Source organism: Mytilus californianus, unplaced genomic scaffold (genome assembly GCF_021869535.1).
Source record: "Mytilus californianus isolate M0D057914Y unplaced genomic scaffold, xbMytCali1.0.p SCAF_4, whole genome shotgun sequence".
NCBI lineage: Eukaryota > Metazoa > Mollusca > Bivalvia > Mytilida > Mytilidae > Mytilus > Mytilus californianus.
In genome coordinates, this window is record NW_026262690.1 from 18,599,961 (window position 1) to 18,620,156 (window position 20,196).

Below are 20,196 nucleotides of genomic sequence, written 5' to 3' on the forward strand. Positions count from 1 at the left end.
GGTAGGCCTACCAGGAAAGGAGGGGTGGATTTGGACTGCCACTGGAAATTAGCGATCAATGTTTGAAATGGGACAGAAATTTAGCCTTGCAACTGGCAACCTACAGAACCTCAAACAGTTGTTGCAATGATTCTTTAATATGTAGAGTTTGTTGCACTCTCTCTGCACGAAGCATCAGATTTAACATCCCCTTTCTGACCGCACGTTCCTGATATATGAATTCAAAAACCAAATATCACTTGTATTTACTAATAAAAATGTATTAATTTAAAAAGAGGGCAAATGAACCCAGGGTTAACAGACTCTGTGGGCGAATGGTTGTAGGGCAAAAATGTTATGTTTGGCGAACAATCCCCATTCCATGGTTATAGGTTATTTGTAATGTTTCTACTTATGCAACAATGTGGAATTAAATCTGCACAGAAAAATTATGGGATTATTTTCAAGGAAAAGAAATATTTACAAAATTGGTTTTGATTTTTGATGGAAGGTGGCCATGGGAAAAGGGATAAACTTATAAGAACTGGTCAGTTGATGACAGAACTGTGAATCTGTGTGGTTAGCCTATATGTTGAAAAGGGGGGGAGGGGGGGGGGGTTATACTTGAAAGGGTAATCATAAATCGAATTTAGAAGATAAGGTCACAAACCAAAAAGTGAGGACCAGCTGTGATTACAGGGTACATGATTTACTTTGCGCCTGTCCAAAGTCAGGAGCCTGTAATTCAGTTATTACTATCAAATCTATCAACTCAAGACGACGATTACATAATAATGTTTTGCTTGCAAGGGAGGTAATTTGTGACACTAGATTCTGATCTCAAATCGATCGATAACCAGCTTTCAGTCTATTTATAGAAATATATGTGTATATCACTTCAGAATTGTAAGGAAAATATTTGCTCACCAAGACGTTCACACATGACGTTAGTGTTCAAGTTGTTAAAATTAACTTGTGAATGGGTGACCCATTTTTGAATTATAGTCATTTTGTACCCTAATCATTTTGTTCCCTCAATTTCGTACCTTGTCAAAAACCATTTCGTACCCTAATCATTTTGTACCCTCAGTTTCATACCTTGTCAAAAACCATTTCGTACCCTGACCATTTCGTACCTTTTATTTATTTAATCAAAACTATTAAAGTTTCCATGTGCTTAATTAAACCAATCACATGTCTTAATTTAGTCTATATTAGGTACGAAATTAGCTACCAATTATTCCCAGCATGCATTGTCACTTCTAACCGCGAAGAGCCAATAAATATTTTTTTTGATATTAGAGTATGTTATAAAAATAAATTGGTTTTTTCTAATAGAATAGACCGCCTCGGTGGTGTAACGGTTAGCGTGCTCGCCTCGAGTGCGGGAGGTCGTAGGTTCGAAATGCGGCCGGGTCAAACCAAAGACTTGAAAATTGGTATTTGCTGCTTCTCCGCTAAGCACGCAGCATTAAGGAGTAAGAGCAAAGACTGGTCGGCCCGGAGTCAGAATAATGTGTCCGGGTAGGGTGACATGTCTTCCTGCGAACTGTTACCTTGTGAGCTAGCACGTAAAAAATCCGGCTCAGCGTGTCGGTCTAGTACAAAGCAGGGTTAGTATTCAATTCTCATTATCATGCTCTCGTCCTGAATATGCATCTGACCTGCCACTGGACGTTAAGCAACCATCCATCCATCCATCTAATAGAATAAAGCAGAAAAAGTGTATTTGTCACAAAAAAAAATAATATGTCCCACCCACTAAAGCATTCCCCCACTTAAGATAATGATTGTCAACTATATTTATTGACAAATTGGCACCAAAGTAACAACATTTGTTGAGGACCTCATAGGAAGGATCTCTACTAAGTTTGGTCAAATAATGACAAATTCTGATTAGTAATTCTCAAACAGAAAACAAGAGTGCACATGCTGAAATGTCTCGCCTGCTTTATATGATTTATTCTATGTTGTAAGTCCTAAAGATAAAGTTTTACAACAAGTATAACATAAACTTAACATTATCAATGATCCATTAAAATAAGGTAAAGGTTAAGGTCAGATAAACCAAGCTAAACAGACATGTACACCTTACAATCATTACATGTCAGTGATATTGTTTGCCTCAGATTACAGCCGAAATTCGGCCTTTTCCCCTATAGAAAATTCCCAATTACTAAAAAAATGGCTTAAAATTCCTCCCAAAAAGTTTTACATTTTCCCCAAACAGTGATGGCATTGGTAGTAATGTTTGTAAATATCGTACTCATGTTATTATTTTGATATTAGAAAGCACTTTTGAGATCCGGTTTTTTGATCAGAATCATCATGGTGTTTGCAACACATGTGGTTTTCAATGCATTAAGTACCATCATTGCTTCTGTTTCTTTCCCGAAAAGTACCTTTCAGGTTGAAAATGTCTGACAACCAAAATATACATGAAAACAACAGTGCAAAAAAGACAGCAAAGGTCAGCAAAAAATCGGAGATGTGTTTAGAATAAAATTTCCAAATTTCCCAATTTCCATAAAAATATGCATTTTTCCCAATAAAAAACGGTAGAGGTAGTTTTGAAAAAAGACAACAATATCACTGCATGTATACACCAAATATAGTTAACCTATTGCTTATAGTATACAAGAAACATACCAAACCAAAACTTAATATTAATCAATGAACCATGAAAATGAGGTTAAGGTCAGATGAACCCTGCCAGACAAACACGTACATCTTGCAATCATCCCATATATCACTTATAGTTGGCCTTATTGCTAAATTATAGTAACTGAGAAACAGACATAACCAGGAAAACTTAACATTGACCAATGAACCATGAAAATGAGGTCAAGGTCAGATGAACTCTGCCAGACAGACATGAACACCTTATAATCATTCCATACACCAACTATAGTTGACCTATTACTTATAGCATTAGAAAAAAAAAGACCAAAACACAAAATTTTAGCATTGACCAATGAACCGTGAAAATGAGGTCAAGGTCAGATAAAACCTGCAAGACTGACATGTACACCTTACAATCATTCCATACACCAAATATTGTTGACCTAATGCTTACCGCATCTAAGAAACGGACCTAAATCATCATGATCATGTAACTTTAACCTTGATCACTGATCCATAAAATGAGGTTGAGGTCAGGTTAACCCTGTCTGACAGACATGTAGACCTTGTCAGGAACCTATATACCAAATATAGTTATCATTTTACTCATAATCATGATAATACATTTGTAAGTAAGAAATTCATGTAACAAAAAAAACTACTTTTTTTTCAAGCAGTCGCTGAACCATGAAAATCAGTTCAAGGACAATGGACATATGACCGACGGAATATTTGTAATATAAGGCATCTATATACAAAGTATGAAGCCTCCAGGTCTACTTACCTCCGAAATATAAAAGCCTAATACAAATAGTTTTAGCCGCTGCCACTGCTACTGGATTGAAATCCCAATGTCTCGCATACCGAGACTTTTTGTTGCAGGCGAGACAAAAATGTCATTCCCAATAGGATTTCAGGGTAACATGGTAAACTTTGACCTTAGTTGATGGCTATATGTATTTACAATCTTCAAACAACTACTAAAGTAACAACACTTATTAACTTGATTAAGACATCTCAATGGGAACATATCTACCAAATTTCAGTTCAATCCAGCATGGGTTCTCAAGAAGATCTTAGAAAATCGGCCAATAAGAAAATTCAATTAGCATGATTAGTCCTGGCAGCCATGCTTTTTGACGAAACAGCACCAAAGTCACACAAATTGGAAGGGACCTCATGGGGATAATCTCTACCAAGTTTGGTCAAATTCTGTTAATTAGTTCTCTAACAAGAAGGAGTCGAAAACCCTAAAGGCCTGCAAGAGGATAACACTAGAAATTGTGTATACAATATTCATATATTACATGGATAGAAGACACAATGATCTGTACACAAATGGGCAAGACTACAATAGCAACAAGGCAAAAACAGCAACTTCCATAATCACCATGATATACCTATTTGACTGTCCGCCGTCTGGTCTGATCTGTATTCCAATCCACCATGTCCATCGATATCTTTCTTCCTTTTCCTCAACCTACTTATACGATATAATAAGTATCATGCTAAAATCCAAATTCTAATACATGTACGACATTCTTCAAAGTTAACACTTTGTCTTTTTATGAACAAAACAGCATTTAATATGTAATATAACCAGAAATACTGTGAGCAAAGCTCACTAAATGATACCCCCTGCTCCCCCCTATGTGATGTTTTGCTATGGGAAACCCCAAAATTCATTTGAATTAAAATTTAAAATAGAAGGTGCACAATCATGGTGGATAACCTACGTCATGTTTTCGAAGGGTTTGCAAAATCTGATTTCTGTTCCAAATGATTAATATGGCATAAAAAGGGGTCTTGCCATTTATTAGTTTTTTATTTGCTTTAGGAGAACTTGAGATATTGTGTCTTAAAGTGGGCTTTGTTTACCTTTTTCGTGGGTTCCTTGTCCGTCAAATCATGTGACAATGACGTAGGTTATCCACCATGACAATAATCTGTGAAAGTTTCATTGAATTTCATTAAGAAATACTGACTAAAGTCAATAAAGTCAATAAAGAGTTAAATATAGGTCACAGTGACTTACTTTGCCTGGATGCTGACTTACTACCCCTGTTCATAAAAGTTTACATGATCCTACAACTTATAGTTGCTGAGATATGAACATTAAACTGAACCAGTCATTGAAGCATGAAATGTGGGTCCAAGTGACCTACCTTTGCCTGATTTCTGACTTACTACCCCAGATACATCTGCATACATATGAGGTTCTATGTGTACATTCCTTGGAGGAAGTTCACCAAGCTATCCGTGAACATGAGTTGTCAAAATCAACTAAATACATGTATATCACAGTTAAAAAAGAGAAGATGTATGGAAAGGAGGACTTTGGTAATTATAGCTTTTATTAGGGTATTTAAATTATATATAGAAGTGTTATCATTTATCAGCAAAAAGTTCCGGTTTTGGCAACTAAACCAGAAAAAAGACAAGATAGTACAGCGATTCATGTTGCCATACAAAAGCAGTGATAAGGTATCAATTTGATGACAGAAAAATAGACGCAATCAAGATTTCATTCCAAATCCATATAAAAAAAAAACATCTTCTGAAAGTGTTACTGCATCTGGAAAATTTGAGATAATGACACTTTTCCTGTTTTATAAAAAAACTAATTGCTCTTTTTTAGAACAAGAGAAAAGATGAAATATTTATTTATTACTTCTATGTAAATCAGATGTAATCGTCTCATATCTTCGGGTCTGACCACCCTCAGATATGAGAAGCTTACATCTAATACATACATGTAACAAAAAATGACCGGTCTAAAAAGAGAAAGTAGATACCATAGGGCAATAAAAAAAACGGACAACACCATAGTGAATAAGAAAAGCAACAGAAATACAGACAACTTAATAAAACACTTCACAGAAAACTAAGATTGAGCAGCATAAACCCTTTCATAAAAAAAAGTAGGGGTGGACAGGTACTCTGGGAGTGTAAGCAGTTCCTGCGGCACTAGTGGCACCTGTTGTGTTGCTTATGTATTCACATTTCTAATTTGGATATATTTCAGCAATGAATGTTATTTTACCTACAATCATTGCAATAGAAACCAAACAATATTGGTAGGTTTAAAAGATATAGATATATATTTACACCAAGATGTCGTTAAATGAAATTGGATATCCTGCATTTATCATGCTTTTCTATAACATATGGTCAAATCGCTGAAAGACCCCCCTCCTAAATTATGGAAAACTATCATTCTGCATTCACAATAATATCTTGGTGTAAATTAGATTCACCCAATCGGGCTTACGCGCTCATAGGTGTATCTAATACATATTGGTAAAGCCAAAAAGGTGCTCCAAATTGGTCAAATAACCATCTGAAGCTTAAATCCCAATTTTAAAATATTTAATGAATGTTATTTGATTACAACTTGTTATTGTGCATCAGTGACATGATGAAGCAGAAGATTTGATAAATATCAAATATCCGCTAATTCAATGTGTCTTGTTATTGAAGTTTGAATTGTCAAACGTAGATCTGTACGTTCCTGTGTCCCAAGCGTGACATGGAAATCCCCTTCTAACAAAAAATATACCTGGTTGTTTTTATGGGCAAAAGAAAAACGGAAAGTAAGTTAAATCGTCAGAAAAGTGTTGTTGCACTATAAATCCGTCAAAGTTTTGCATGAAATGCAATAAAATTAATCAAAGAAACGATTATTTCGACAGGGTTAGTAATGTTATATTGACAATAGACTACAATGGTAAAAATAACGCACGGGGTTTTCCGCGATATCGTCATCTGCGGAACATTTGATTGGTTCCTGTCATATTCATGCGCCGTCATATCTCGGCTGTTTCAAATAGTTCTAGTTTTGGTTTCGTATTCCGTTTTATGAGAAACATAGAATGGCAAGTTTGTAATGTCAAAATAACGTTAAACGTACGTAAATGTTTATTCCTTATTATTGACGTAAAGAGTTTATCCAGGGAGAAAAAATACTTTGTTTCATTTCAAAATTGCTATATATATGAAACTATTATAAATGTAAACATCACTATCATTCATGGATGAAAATGGAAGAAGAACTCGATGGTAAGTTTTGAGCAAAATGTCAAACTAATAACGACCTGGGCGTCAAACAAGGTATAACGACCAAACCATTCTGTCAAATTGACACTGTATTATATAATTTTTGCCAAAATAATATGCTTCGAATGATAAGAACTAACGAAAACAACGCATTCAAACACCCAAGTCAAACCGTTCGTTCACTTTTTACGGTAACATCGATATGACCGTTACTTGACCAATTTTATCAACCCAGTCAATATAACACCTAGGATGTAGATGATCTTTGTAGAGATATACTGCACCATTCTTTTCATTTAACTTCTATTTCAACTTACAGATAATAAAGGGGGAAAGTTAATATACATTTAAAAAGGGTGAAGTAATTTTCAGTGCTTTTTCACAGGGTGTTAATTGACAATTATATGCATAGTCAATATAACCATGGTCATTAAGAGAGTTAGTTGACACCTTAATGTTAGGGTCAATATACATGTAACTCCTACTCCCACAGTAGTCCTAAAGCTACTATTACTACTGAAATATGTTGACTTTGGCTTTTAGCCTACAAATCTCTTGTACAATAAAAAAAATTAAGCCTTTTAGTGAAATTGTAAGCATATTTCCTGCTTCTTTGAAATAGAGCATAAGTTGACGACTAAAGGATTCAAGTCAATATAACAATGGTCCTAAAGTTTATTTTAAGCACTCAACCTCCCCATACCCTTGAATTTGACAATAAAAACATGAATGTAGACACAATGCAAATCAATGTGAAGTGGTACTTATTTCCAATGCTGTTTTCAACATGGATAACATATATATATACAACATCATAAACATAAGAAGATGTGGTATTATTGCCAAAGAAATAACTCTCTACCTAAGACCTAAAGAAGTAAAAAAAAAACAATTATAGCCTATAAAGTCACGTTATGGCCTTCATCATGGAGCCTTGACTCACATTTTCATTCATTTCAATTCAAAATCATGTATAAAACTATTTTAACTTTATTTATTGCTTTTCAGATCTTTGAGATAAATCAACTGAGTATGAACAGTGGAATAGACAGCAGAATGAACTTTAAAAAAATGTTTTTAATTTGTTTAAATAAATGATTTATGGTTTGATTCTTGAATAGTGGTTTAATTATTAGTATTGTCATACAAGAGGGACGAAAGATACCAGAGGGACAGTCAAACTCATACATGTCATACATTAATGTGTTTTATACTTTACTTTCAAAAGTGTTGATTTAATAAGCTCTTGAAAAAAAATTGTTGAAAACAGTTGATCAATAAAGTCACCATCTGACATAGCCAAGAGTATCATAACTGTACATATTAAATGAGCAACCTTTGACCAAAGTACAAAGTCAGTTCAAGTGAGCCTATTTAACAATACTCCTTAATACCAACAGTAAACAATATGTTCCCCTAAATACTGTGAGTAACTCATTAAGTGTATGTTTACCATCAGGCTAAGCTAACTCTTGCAGTGCACCGGATAGTTTTATTGGGTTTGAGTTGTTATTTAAGGTTTGTTCTTTTCTTGTTATTTATCTTGATTTCTCCTCTCCCTTTTGGATTTGTGAATTAGTGCACCTTTAATTTTCTTGCATTCTATAGTTGTCACTTTGATCTGATAGATCTCAGATAGTTTTGGTTATGAGCTTGTGACTTCATTATTAGCTGAACAATAATGAACATGAACCCCTGCATGCATTCAAGAATTAAGTTTATATCGAAATAAACATAATGGATCAAACTCTTTGTGTTCAGATGTTACACCAGATTTCCTGTTTTTTTCCAGTAAGTTACTTGACACTGTGTCAATATAACAACCAAAAGACGGTAGTGTTGTGAGCAATATAAGCATTCAATCATAATTTGGTAAAATGAAAAATAACCATCAGTTACCTAGGCAATAGTAGAAAAAAAATCTTTAAAAAAAAGGATTTTGAAAAAGGTTAAATTTAAACACTATTTGTCAATATAACCTACATGTAAGATATGGTATACAAGATTTAATAGTCATCTTCTTCATTTAGAAGATTAAGCTGTATTGGATAAGTTTTCCCCTACTTAAAAAATCAGCTAGTGTTGCCCCCCTGTTTTTTGAGTGGCCTGTTTTAAAATTAAGGCAGAAAAACTATCAAAAAGGGTTATTGTCAAAATAACATACATTGAATTTGGATTTAATTTTGTCAACGAAGATCTGGGTTTACAACAACTACATAAAATATTTCATTTAAACTATAATAATTATGTTTACAAATATAATTGCTGTTCAAAAAACGTTTTACACAAGTTACTAGAAGAAAACTTTATTTTGGACATCTATAACATACTGATCTTGCTCAGAGCACTGACATTTCAGAACATCAGGGATATCTCTGTGAATTGGTCTATGATATAATGATGTTGAAAGATATTATGTGCAGCTAAGTATTGATACATTTCATTAATCCCATAAGAAACTATTTAAAACAAAAGATTGCACTATTGTCAATATAACTTACACAAAATATACAAGGAAGGTCAATTTTACAATAAAATGCTTCGCTGGGCGCAGCTTGATACGACCGCAGAGGTCGACCCCTGAACAGTTGGGGCAAGTATGGACACAACATTCAAGCTTGATACAGCTCTGAATTTGGATTGTGATTAAATATTTGACACAGCATAGGTTTCTGACACAGAAAGAATGTGGTCTAAGCACTTGAATTTTTTTAATTTACCTATTATGGTCCAATGTCCAAAATCAAAATACATGGTTAGATTCAGCATATCAAAAAAACCCATATATTTAATTTTTGTTGAAATCAAACAAAGTTTAATTTTGGACCCCAACTTGGACAAACTTGAAAACTGGGCCCATAATCAAAAATCTAAACACATGTTTAGATTCAGCATATCAAAGAACCCCAAGAATTCAATTTTTGTTGAAATCAAACAAAGTTTAATTTTGGACCCAAATTTGGACCAACTTGAAAACTGGGCCAAAAATCAAAAATCTAAATACATGTTTAGATTCAGCATATCAAAGAACCCCATATATTCAATTTTTGTTAAAATCAAACAAAGTTTAATTGTGGACCCCAACTTGGACCAACTTGAAAACTGGGCCCATAATAAAAAATCTAAACACATGTTTAGATTTAACATATCAAAGAACCCCATGAATTCAATTTTTGTTAAAATCAAACTAAGTTTAATTTTGGACCCTTTGGACCTTAATGTAGACCAATTTGAAAACTGGACCCAAAATTTAAAATCTAAATACACGGTTAGATTCGGCATAACAAATAAATAAATGTGGTCAAAGATTTTACAAATCTAATGCGCTATACTGTGCAATTAAAGATTACTTCTTGAAATTTTTCAATATTTGAAATTTGAAAAAAAATAATATTTGAAGAATAATTCTTTTTAATTTCTGAAATCTGAAATGAGAAAAAAATGACCCCCACAATTTCTTTTTACCCCCCCCCCCCCCCCCCCCACCCCCTTTGTTTCCCCAAAAAATTCTTTCCCTGAAGATATGGTCATTATCTCAATTCAAATTTCCAATGGAGTTTGCAGCCATAATTACCCATTTAAATTTACCATAGTGCTAACTTAATCTATTTTATAATAGAATTTAAAATATAGTGTCAAATCTTTCATATGGATTTTTTTGTAAAAAAAAAGATGCAACATTTGCAAATATTTTTACTGGTCTTCCTTTATAAATATGCATTTCTTTAAACATAATTTAAAAGCAGTGTAAGGGAAGTAACCAAAACGTTGTATTTGGATTACCTCCCTTACACTGTTTTAAATTATCTTAATTGTTCATTAACCATTACTTTATACATAATTTAAAAGCAGTGTAAGGGAGATAATTTCAATGATGTATTTGATTTATCTCCCTTACACTGCTTTAAAATATGTTTTGTACTAAAGTATTTGTCAATTAACCAGGACAACCTTGTTTTTCCCCCTTTTTTGCCCCTAATTCCAAAACTGTTTGAGCCATAACCCCCCAAAGCAAATCCTAACCATCCCTTTGTGGTATGTAAACTTGTAGTATAATTTCAGAGAGATCCATACATCGTTCCACAGTTATTGTCTGGAAACTAGAAAATGCTTATTTTTGGCCCCTTTTTGGCCCCTTATTCCTTAACTGTTGGTACCATAACCCCCAAAATCAATCCCCACCTTCCTTTTGTGGTATTGAACCTTATGGTAAAATTTCAAAGAGATCCATTCACTTAAACTAAAGTTAGAGTGCGAAAACCAATGTGTCTTCGGACGACGAATTTTTTGCGGTCGTATAAAAACATAGCAAGACCATGGGTTTCAAATAAATAGAGGTAGTAAGATACAGATGGTTGCTAACAAAATAATGTGAATTGATAGAGATATCAAAAACTTCAATTTTATATCCTAATGTCACACTTTCCAGACCACCTTTATGGCTTTACCCATATATAAAATTCTAACCATATAATTGAACAGATATATATCATGTTCACATATTTTTTACTTAATTGATTGATTGTTGGTTGCTTAACGTCCAGTGGCAAATATTTCATGCATGTTCAGGACGAGAACAAATTAATTAACATTAAATATAATAGGTAGGTCCTGTAATAGAGGCCGTCCGGGATGAAGGTCAGGGAAATTTAGACTGCCCAGGGGTGTGGAAATATTTGTTGTGAGCACTTGTCCCTGGGCAAGTTAAATTGTAAATTTTATGTCTGAGCTCTGACTGCTCTACCAGAGACCACATGACGTAGAATTTAACAATTATAGGTCACCGTAAAACTGTTTTGTATTACAATATAAATGATGTTTGTGATATTGTTTGTGAATAAATAAAAGGTGGTATGGGGTTAACATCAATCAGATAGAAACCCAAAAGCAAAACAACCAAAAGACATCTAGAGGGCAATGTTTTGTCCATTTCCCCAGACACCTGTTTAATTTTACTGTTTTCTTTCATCAGACAAGCTTGGTGTTTTGCAGAACATTGATTTTGGTGTCCCTTCTATCTATTAATTTGCCAACAAATAAGTAAGACTTTTGATCAGCAAGATGTAGGCGTTTCCTACAAATTGTGCAAAAATTTAATTTATTTTCAGAAGTTTCTCACTGAAGAGCCACGAGGTCTGGAATTCTCGCTTCTGTTTTTTTTTTTTTTTTTTCATATTCCTTGTCTTTCTCCACCTGTGTTTTCCGTTTTTTACTCGACTCGTCATTATTATTTTCATTCTTTTTGTCTTGATCACCAGGTCTTGGTGTTTTTATTAGGTATTTATCCATCTCGATAAGACCCATGCAATCATGAAAAATTATAATAACACTTCTGTGAGATGGCAAATAAAACCTAATCGACGATCCCGGGTCAATGGACAAAGATATTGCAATGTTTATGAGACCCGGGTTCGCATACTTAGGCCATAAAAAAGAATATGTTTGTTTGCCCTAACCCTACCTACCCAGAAAATAGCTGCCTACTCAAAATCTTTTATTGTCCTGATGTGAAAAAGTTTTTTTTAATCAGATCGGCATGAAGACTAACAAACATCTGACACTTCAATTTCTCTTTGAAGAAAAAAGAAAAGAAAATGCCTACCTACCTACCCACTGTCTCTACCTTTGGGTAGGGTTTGGGCAAACCAAAATATTTTTAAATGTGGCCTTATTTTTATTAATTTTGGTTATCGATCTATTTCCATTTTTTTTTTTAATACTTGTCATCATGAACATTGATGTTTTGATTTAAATATATGTTTTTCACGTGTTGATCATTGGTTTCTTTTACATAAAATAATACATCTTAATAAATTATGAAAATAATTCTATATTTTTGATTAAATGAATTTTGTCAACTGTAATTTTTTACTTGTCCACGGGCAACCCAGACAAAAACAAGAGTGCACACACTGAAATGTCTCGCCTTCTTTACTAACCATTGATTTTATGTTGATAGTCCTAAATATAAAGCTTTAGTACAAGTAACACATAAACTTAACATGATCCAAAAAAATGAGGTCAAGGTCAGATAAACCAAACGAGAAATACATGTACACCTTACAATCATTCAATAAACCAAACATAGTTGACCTATTGCTTATAGTTTCTAAGAAACAGTCTTAACCAAGAAAACTTAACATTGACCAATGAACCATGAAAATGAGGTCAAGGTCAGATGAACCATGCCAGGCAGACATGTACACCTAACAATCAATTTATGCATTAAATATAGTGGACCTATTGCTTATAGTATCTAAGAAACAAACTTAACCATGAAAACTTAACATTGACCAATGAACCATGAAAATGAGGTCAAGGTCAGATGATACCTGCCAGACAGACATATAATCCTTACAATCCTTCCATACAACAAATATAGTTGATATATTGCTTATAGTTGAAGAAAAACAGACCAAAACACAAAAACTTAACACTGAGAAATGAACCGTGAAAATGAGGTCAAGGTCAAATAAAACCTGCGAGACTGACATGTACATCATAAAATATTTCCATACACCAAATATAGTTGACCTATTGCATATAGTATTAGAAAAAAAGACCAAAACTCAAAAACTTAACTTTGACCACTGAACCATGAAAATGAGGTCAAGGTCAGATGACACCTACTAGTTGGACATGTACACCTTACAATTATTCCATATACCAAATATAGTAGACCTACTGCCTATAGTATCTGATATATGGTCTTGACCACGAAAACTTAACCTTGTTCACTGATCCATGAAATGAGGTCAAGGTCAAATGGAAATTGTCTGACGGACATTTTACTTGTCCACGGGCAACCCAGACAAAAACAAGAGTGCACACACTGAAATGTCTCGCCTTCTTTACTAACCATTGATTTTATGTTGATAGTCCTAAATATAAAGCTTTAGTACAAGTAACACATAAACTTAACATGATCCAAAAAAATGAGGTCAAGGTCAGATAAACCAAACGAGAAATACATGTACACCTTACAATCATTCAATAAACCAAACATAGTTGACCTATTGCTTATAGTTTCTAAGAAACAGTCTTAACCAAGAAAACTTAACATTGACCAATGAACCATGAAAATGAGGTCAAGGTCAGATGAACCATGCCAGGCAGACATGTACACCTAACAATCAATTTATGCATTAAATATAGTGGACCTATTGCTTATAGTATCTAAGAAACAAACTTAACCATGAAAACTTAACATTGACCAATGAACCATGAAAATGAGGTCAAGGTCAGATGATACCTGCCAGACAGACATATAATCCTTACAATCCTTCCATACAACAAATATAGTTGATATATTGCTTATAGTTGAAGAAAAACAGACCAAAACACAAAAACTTAACACTGAGAAATGAACCATGAAAATGAGGTCAAGGTCAAATAAAACCTGCGAGACTGACATGTACATCATAAAATATTTCCATACACCAAATATAGTTGACCTATTGCATATAGTATTAGAAAAAAAGACCAAAACTCAAAAACTTAACTTTGACCACTGAACCATGAAAATGAGGTCAAGGTCAGATGACACCTACTAGTTGGACATGTACACCTTACAATTATTCCATATACCAAATATAGTAGACCTACTGCCTATAGTATCTGATATATGGACTTGACCACGAAAACTTAACCTTGTTCACTGATCCATGAAATGAGGTCAAGGTCAAATGGAAATTGTCTGACGGGCATGAGGACCTTGCAAGGTACGCACATACTAAATATTGTTGTCCTATTACTCATAATAAGAAAGAAATTATTTTTAAGTAGTCACTGAACCATGAAAATGAGGTCAAGGACAATTGACGTATGACAGACAGTAACTTCGTAACATAAGGCATCTATATACAAAGTATGAAGCATCCAGGTCTTCTAGCTTCTAAAATATAAAGCATTTAAGAAGTTAGCTAACGTCGCCGCCGCCGGATCACTATCCCTATGTCGAGCTAGGCTCGTCAAAAATTACTTGTCTGGTTGTTCAAATGGACGAGTTGGGCGAGTCGGGCATAGCATTTCCACACCCCTGCTGCCACTGGAAAATGAGGGTATATTGGATAGGGACAGAAATTTTGCCTTGCAACAGGCCACCTACGGACCCCTCAGAGAGTTGTTAAAAGGGTTCTTAACGTGCAGAGAGCGTGGCACTCTCTCCACGAGGCATCAGATTTAACGTCCCCTTCTGACCGGAAGTGGCTGCATACTTGATACATCCCGCACAGCCAAATGGCCGCCCCACTTTGGCAAGGGTTTTACTGCCGGTCGGAAGAAGACCTGTAGTGACCATATTTCTATTCCCCATGCAGTCACCCTTGGGGCATTATTTGTTTAATTACACTGCATATCAATATGGATGATTAAGTTAAATATTTGATTTTATACCATAATTCTTTCACTAACTGTATTTAATAAAACACACAAATGATCAGGCATTGTGTGAAGGGTAAAAAGGCAAATACCATGGCAAAGAGGGTAAAAAAGACATATCCTTGTGCATATACCCAGGAAGTGATGGCAAACTAAAACATTATTATGACGACCTTGACACTTCATTGAATCAGCGTGCTAAAACCTATTATACGATCCCCACCTCACTGATTTTAATTTCTTGAAATGACTAAAATAAATGTAATTTGCATACAGTGGGGACTATCAGTGGGTTACAAATAAAACATTTTATAATTTTATTACTTTCCTATGGTCCATGTATGTTTATTTTAGGGCAACAACCATTTTCTTATCTGGGGGGGCCTGGGATTTTCATTGTGTTCATAATTTTTTTTTCAGAACCTTCCTCTGATAAAATATTTTTTTTCTTATGAGAAGGAAAGCAAAATTTTTTTCCCTATCATGTTTTTCACAAAACCATAAAAAAAATTTCAGCTACAGTGCAAAATCGAAATTTTTTTTCGGTCAGCTAGGCCATCAAAATATTTTTTTCAAAAAAATCCCAGCCCCTCCCCCCCCCAGATAAGAAAATGGTTGTTGCCTAAGCAAAATACAGGATGGACATTGTATTCGTTGACCAGATTTGAAAGCCATTTTTTATACTTCTCTGAATGTTAAACAAGTTCAATCTGGAGGCAAATTATGAAATAGTAATTTCAATATGGAAAAGTTTTTAAGGCTAAATAATTTAAAAAAACAAAAGAAACTAAATAAAAAAGCAAAACCAGAAACTGAATATAAAAAAGCCTTTGGTGCAGAACTTTTCCACACAGTGTAATATTCATGTTTTTATAAAATAAAAAAGTGACAATTATAGTAGAAGAGGCTGCTCAAAATCCAGCATTTGTACTAAGATTTATCCATAATCATTGAGGTAAGGAAGTCTAGATCTGGTTATGACATAAAAATAACTTTTGACTTGTCAGCTGTGGTAAAAATCTATTTGATACCCCTCTCCCAAGTTAATCAAAAGATAAGTTGACTGCTCCCTTATATAACTGAGACTACTATATGTTAATAGTAATTTAAATTGTCAAGTTACCAGTTATGGATAAAACTAACGTACATACATGTAAGTACATACATTTAGTAAGTGGACTTGGAATAATATCTTTTAATAATTATGTATGAAAAAGACGGTGAGTCCCAAAAGTAAGTCACTCTCCAAGCTGGCAAGTGGAATTTCAATTTGGTGAGTTGAAATGAAAAGCTGCTCGTCAATTTGGCGAGTAAGAAAAACAAAAGGTTTCACACACTGCATTTGTACAATCAATTCCAAGTAACTTCAATATAACATTTATTGAACCATACCATGATGTTTTATTCAGTTGGTGAAGTGTTTTAAATTGTTCATATGCCTCTTTTAATAGAGGAAAATTACTTCCTAAATTCTCTAATCGATACCAATACAATAGCAATGCTTTAATTATATTAAAATAAATTGGAAATTTAACATTTGTTGTTTTTTTGTGCACACCAAGTATAAATTTGTTAAATTTAATGTGAAGTTTCTCACCGGGTAAACCTGAATATAATTTTTCAAGAGATACATCTTCCTTCTTACATTTAGAGGAAAGAGAATTAAACATTCCCCATACTTCACTACCATATAATAAAATAGGTTTCACAGTGTGATCAAAAGCATGAATACTTGTTTTGATGTTAGGATTTAGAGATAAAAAATCTTTCCGCAATTGATAATAAGCTTTTAAGGATACTTGTACAGTTCACTTTGAGCATAACTAAATGAGCCAGATGAGCTTAAATATAAACCCAGGTACTTGTATTTTGAAACACATTCCAGGTTTATATTCTGGTATGTGTATTTACCTGTGACCCAACCTTGCAAGCCTACCAATGGGTCTCAACAAGTGAGAGAATCCACACCTGGAGGTGGGCTTCAGCTGGCCCCTAAACAATAATGTAAAATAGTTCAGCGAATTTTTTTTTCGTTATATTTATAAAATAATATTCTCAAAGTGAAATCAAAATTAGTAAAAGAACTGTATACAATGTAAGACAATATAGTCGTATATTATAACATGCATGAAAGAGTTATTTATGGTCTTTTCTGAGCCCTGCATTGAACAAGGGTTGGTCTTTGTTACTTGAATTGGACAGAAAATTTCTACAAACATAAAACAATGCATGCATAATCGGATCCTGTTCCTTATATTTAAGCCTTGTAATGTATGCAGCATTCTCAGCGATGGATTTCGTAAGACATTCCCGCTGCTTACTTCTGGAAACCTTGTTTACAACTACATGTACATTTTTTATCATTGTAATCATCCATTGTGGACTTTGAATGAAAAAAACTTTTCTCAAACATAGATCAAACACTGGTCATACTCCGTGATCAGACAAATCCTTTTTACTATTAAAATGGAAATAGAAGGCTATAACTGCAAACTGCTCATCAAATGAGGTCCATGCATTCTTGAAATAAAAGAGCCACAGTGACTGACCACATATTTTCATTAAATCGCTTTCATACTTCTAGAGTTGAGAATGGGAAATTATGTAAGGGTAGCAAATTCATTCATATTTCAAGCCAATCCTGAACAAAAATTTCTGCTATTTATATAGCTATACAAATTTGGGAAAAAATAGCAAGCCCTGTTTGAAAGTTACCAGCCGTGCATCCTCGGGCAGGCTGATAAATTTACCAACTCTGGTAGAGGGCATACTCCCCTCCCCTCTTTTGATCTGAAACAGTATCATTTTTAGCATAAAATGTCATAAAATCGTCCAAATTTGTTTTGCATCACTCCACTCGGCGTGAAAATCTACCAATTTTATAGGCAATTCATGGAATTACGCCCCTTTGAAAAAAGCTGAATCCATCATCCGCCCCAGCCTGGGACTGTAGTTATGGTCGATCGGCAGCTCCTGCTAAATTTTAGAGGCATTGCCCTTCCTAAATAAAAAACATGAATGGTAATGAAAAGTAAAACGTGATAAAATGTTGAAAAAAAAAGTACCTTGCTCCTCCAGATGCCGCCATCTTGTTCCGATTTTGAAGCATGCGCACTGGTGATATTGTGTTATAGCACGACCACAAAAATGGCGTTTAATAATATCGATGTACACACATAGTTCACACTTCCTCATAATAGACGGCGAGTGAGACTTGCTTATTTTTTCTTTTTATTTTATGTTTGATTGAAAATTAAAGCAATTTAGCGATAATCATACAATTTACATCTGAGGACGTCCTTAGTTGTGAGTGAAGTCCTCACTTACTGGTGTGTATACTTACACATGTCCTCATTGACATACGTGTACCAGAACACACACACACACACACACACACACACACACACACACACACACACACACACACACACATATATATATATATATATATATATATATATATATATATATATATATATCACTGAAGAGACATTAATTGTCGAAATCCGGATATGGTGTACAAATTTTTGCACCTCATGGTTGTGGTATACCATCTTTTCCACAAGTTTATTTTTTTCTGTTTTGTATTAAATTACTATTACGATCATTTTGTTATATCTGTGATCAATTTATTTGGCAATCGCCAATGGCAGTCAGCAGGGTTTAAGAACATCCGTTGTTCGACCTGTTAGTCAAATGCGTTTTGTTAAAATATACTTTTTCACTTTTTTGGTCTTTTGGAAAATGTTGTTTGTGCTGTATTTAGACCCCTTTAACAAGAAATTTGTTTTACATGCACACGTATAAAAATTGCGGTTTTTATCCAACGCAATCATAAGTATGAACGTTGTTTTCAATTTAGACTTGTTTATATTTTTTCGTTTGGGCTTGTATTATATTTTCCTTCGGGTTTATATGATCCGTTCATCCTATTTCGACTCTTTAAAATTCAAGAGTCTATCCTAAATTGAGGTAAATTATATGGCCTTCCAAATACCGTTTCGATCCCTAACATCACTGAAGAGACATTAATTGTCGAAATCCGGATATGGTGTACAAATGTTTGCACCTCATGGTTGTGGTATACCATCTTTTCCACAAGTTTATTTTTTTCTGTTTTGTATTAAATTACTATTACGATCATTTTGTTACATCTGTGATCAATTTATTTGGCAATCGCCAATGGCAGTCAGCAGGGTTTAAGAACATCCGTTGTTCGACCTGTTAGTCAAATGCGTTTTGTTAAAATATACTTTTTCACTTTTTTGGTCTTTTGGAAAATGTTGTTTGTGCTGTATTTAGACCCCTTTAACAAGAAATTTGTTTTACATGCACACGTATAAAAATTGCGGTTTTTATCCAACGCAATCATAGGTATGAACGTTGTTTTCAATTTAGACTTGTATATATATATATATATATATATATATATATATATATATAGGGTCTTTTGATATATCACTGAACTTAACTGAGATCCAAGTTCAATTTAACATTCTAAATTTTGACCTTTGCTGTAACTTCATGCTGTCTTTTCCATAAGCATGACGATATGTGACCTTGAAAAGGGTCAACCGGAGTTACCTTGTGTAAACCAGAAGAAGCCAGTTTTGAATTAATTTTATGTACAAGTACCTAGAAACCAATTATTTTTAAAATCAGTGTAAAGTAACCTATCATTTGAAACCGGAAGTGATATTCTGTAAACCGGAAGTAGCAAATCATCTCCTTTATTTCAAGTAAAAATATACAGAAACCAGATATATTTTAAATCACTGTAATGAAAGCTATGATATGACACCGGTAATGCAATTTTACACATTGGAAGTAACCTATTATCTCCAGCCTTTATTTCAAAGGGAAAACATAAGAACAATATATTTTTGATCTCAGTGAAAAACAAACTATCAGTTGTCACCGGAAGTGACTATTTTTAACCGGACGTAGCTGATCATGTCCCTTATTTCAAAGAAAAGAACTTAAAACTACATATGTTTGAAATATGAGCAAGATGAGCAATCTTCGGTTACTGTTTTTGTTTACAAAGGTAACTTTTTACAAATTTACATATCTGTACAAAAGTTCATTTAAACCTTAATTATTAAATTAAACCTTTTTAGATTAACTTCCGCCAAATTAAGATATAAGGTTAATGTTTTG

The 20,196-nt window shown here is 33.8% G+C and overlaps 2 long non-coding RNA genes across 4 annotated transcripts in view; one reads left to right on the forward strand and one right to left on the reverse strand.

The window, feature by feature from the left end:
- Positions 1–18,417, reverse strand: part of LOC127737615 (uncharacterized) — a 35,681-nt gene extending 17,264 nt beyond the window's left edge. For 2 of the 3 annotated variants that reach the window (XR_007999711.1, XR_007999709.1), the window contains exons 1-2: positions 18,102–18,417; positions 4,002–4,081 (exon numbers count right to left, since the gene is read on the reverse strand). This is a non-coding gene — a long non-coding RNA (uncharacterized LOC127737615). Of the gene's footprint in view, positions 1–4,001; positions 4,082–4,479; positions 5,307–18,101 lie in introns of those variants that run through there. The other variant, XR_007999710.1, reaches the window with a different exon arrangement.
- Positions 6,613–7,775, forward strand: LOC127737618 (uncharacterized). The gene is made up of 2 exons (XR_007999715.1): positions 6,613–6,660; positions 7,666–7,775. It is a non-coding gene; the product is annotated as an uncharacterized LOC127737618 (long non-coding RNA).
- Positions 18,418–20,196: the final 1,779 nt, after the last annotated feature.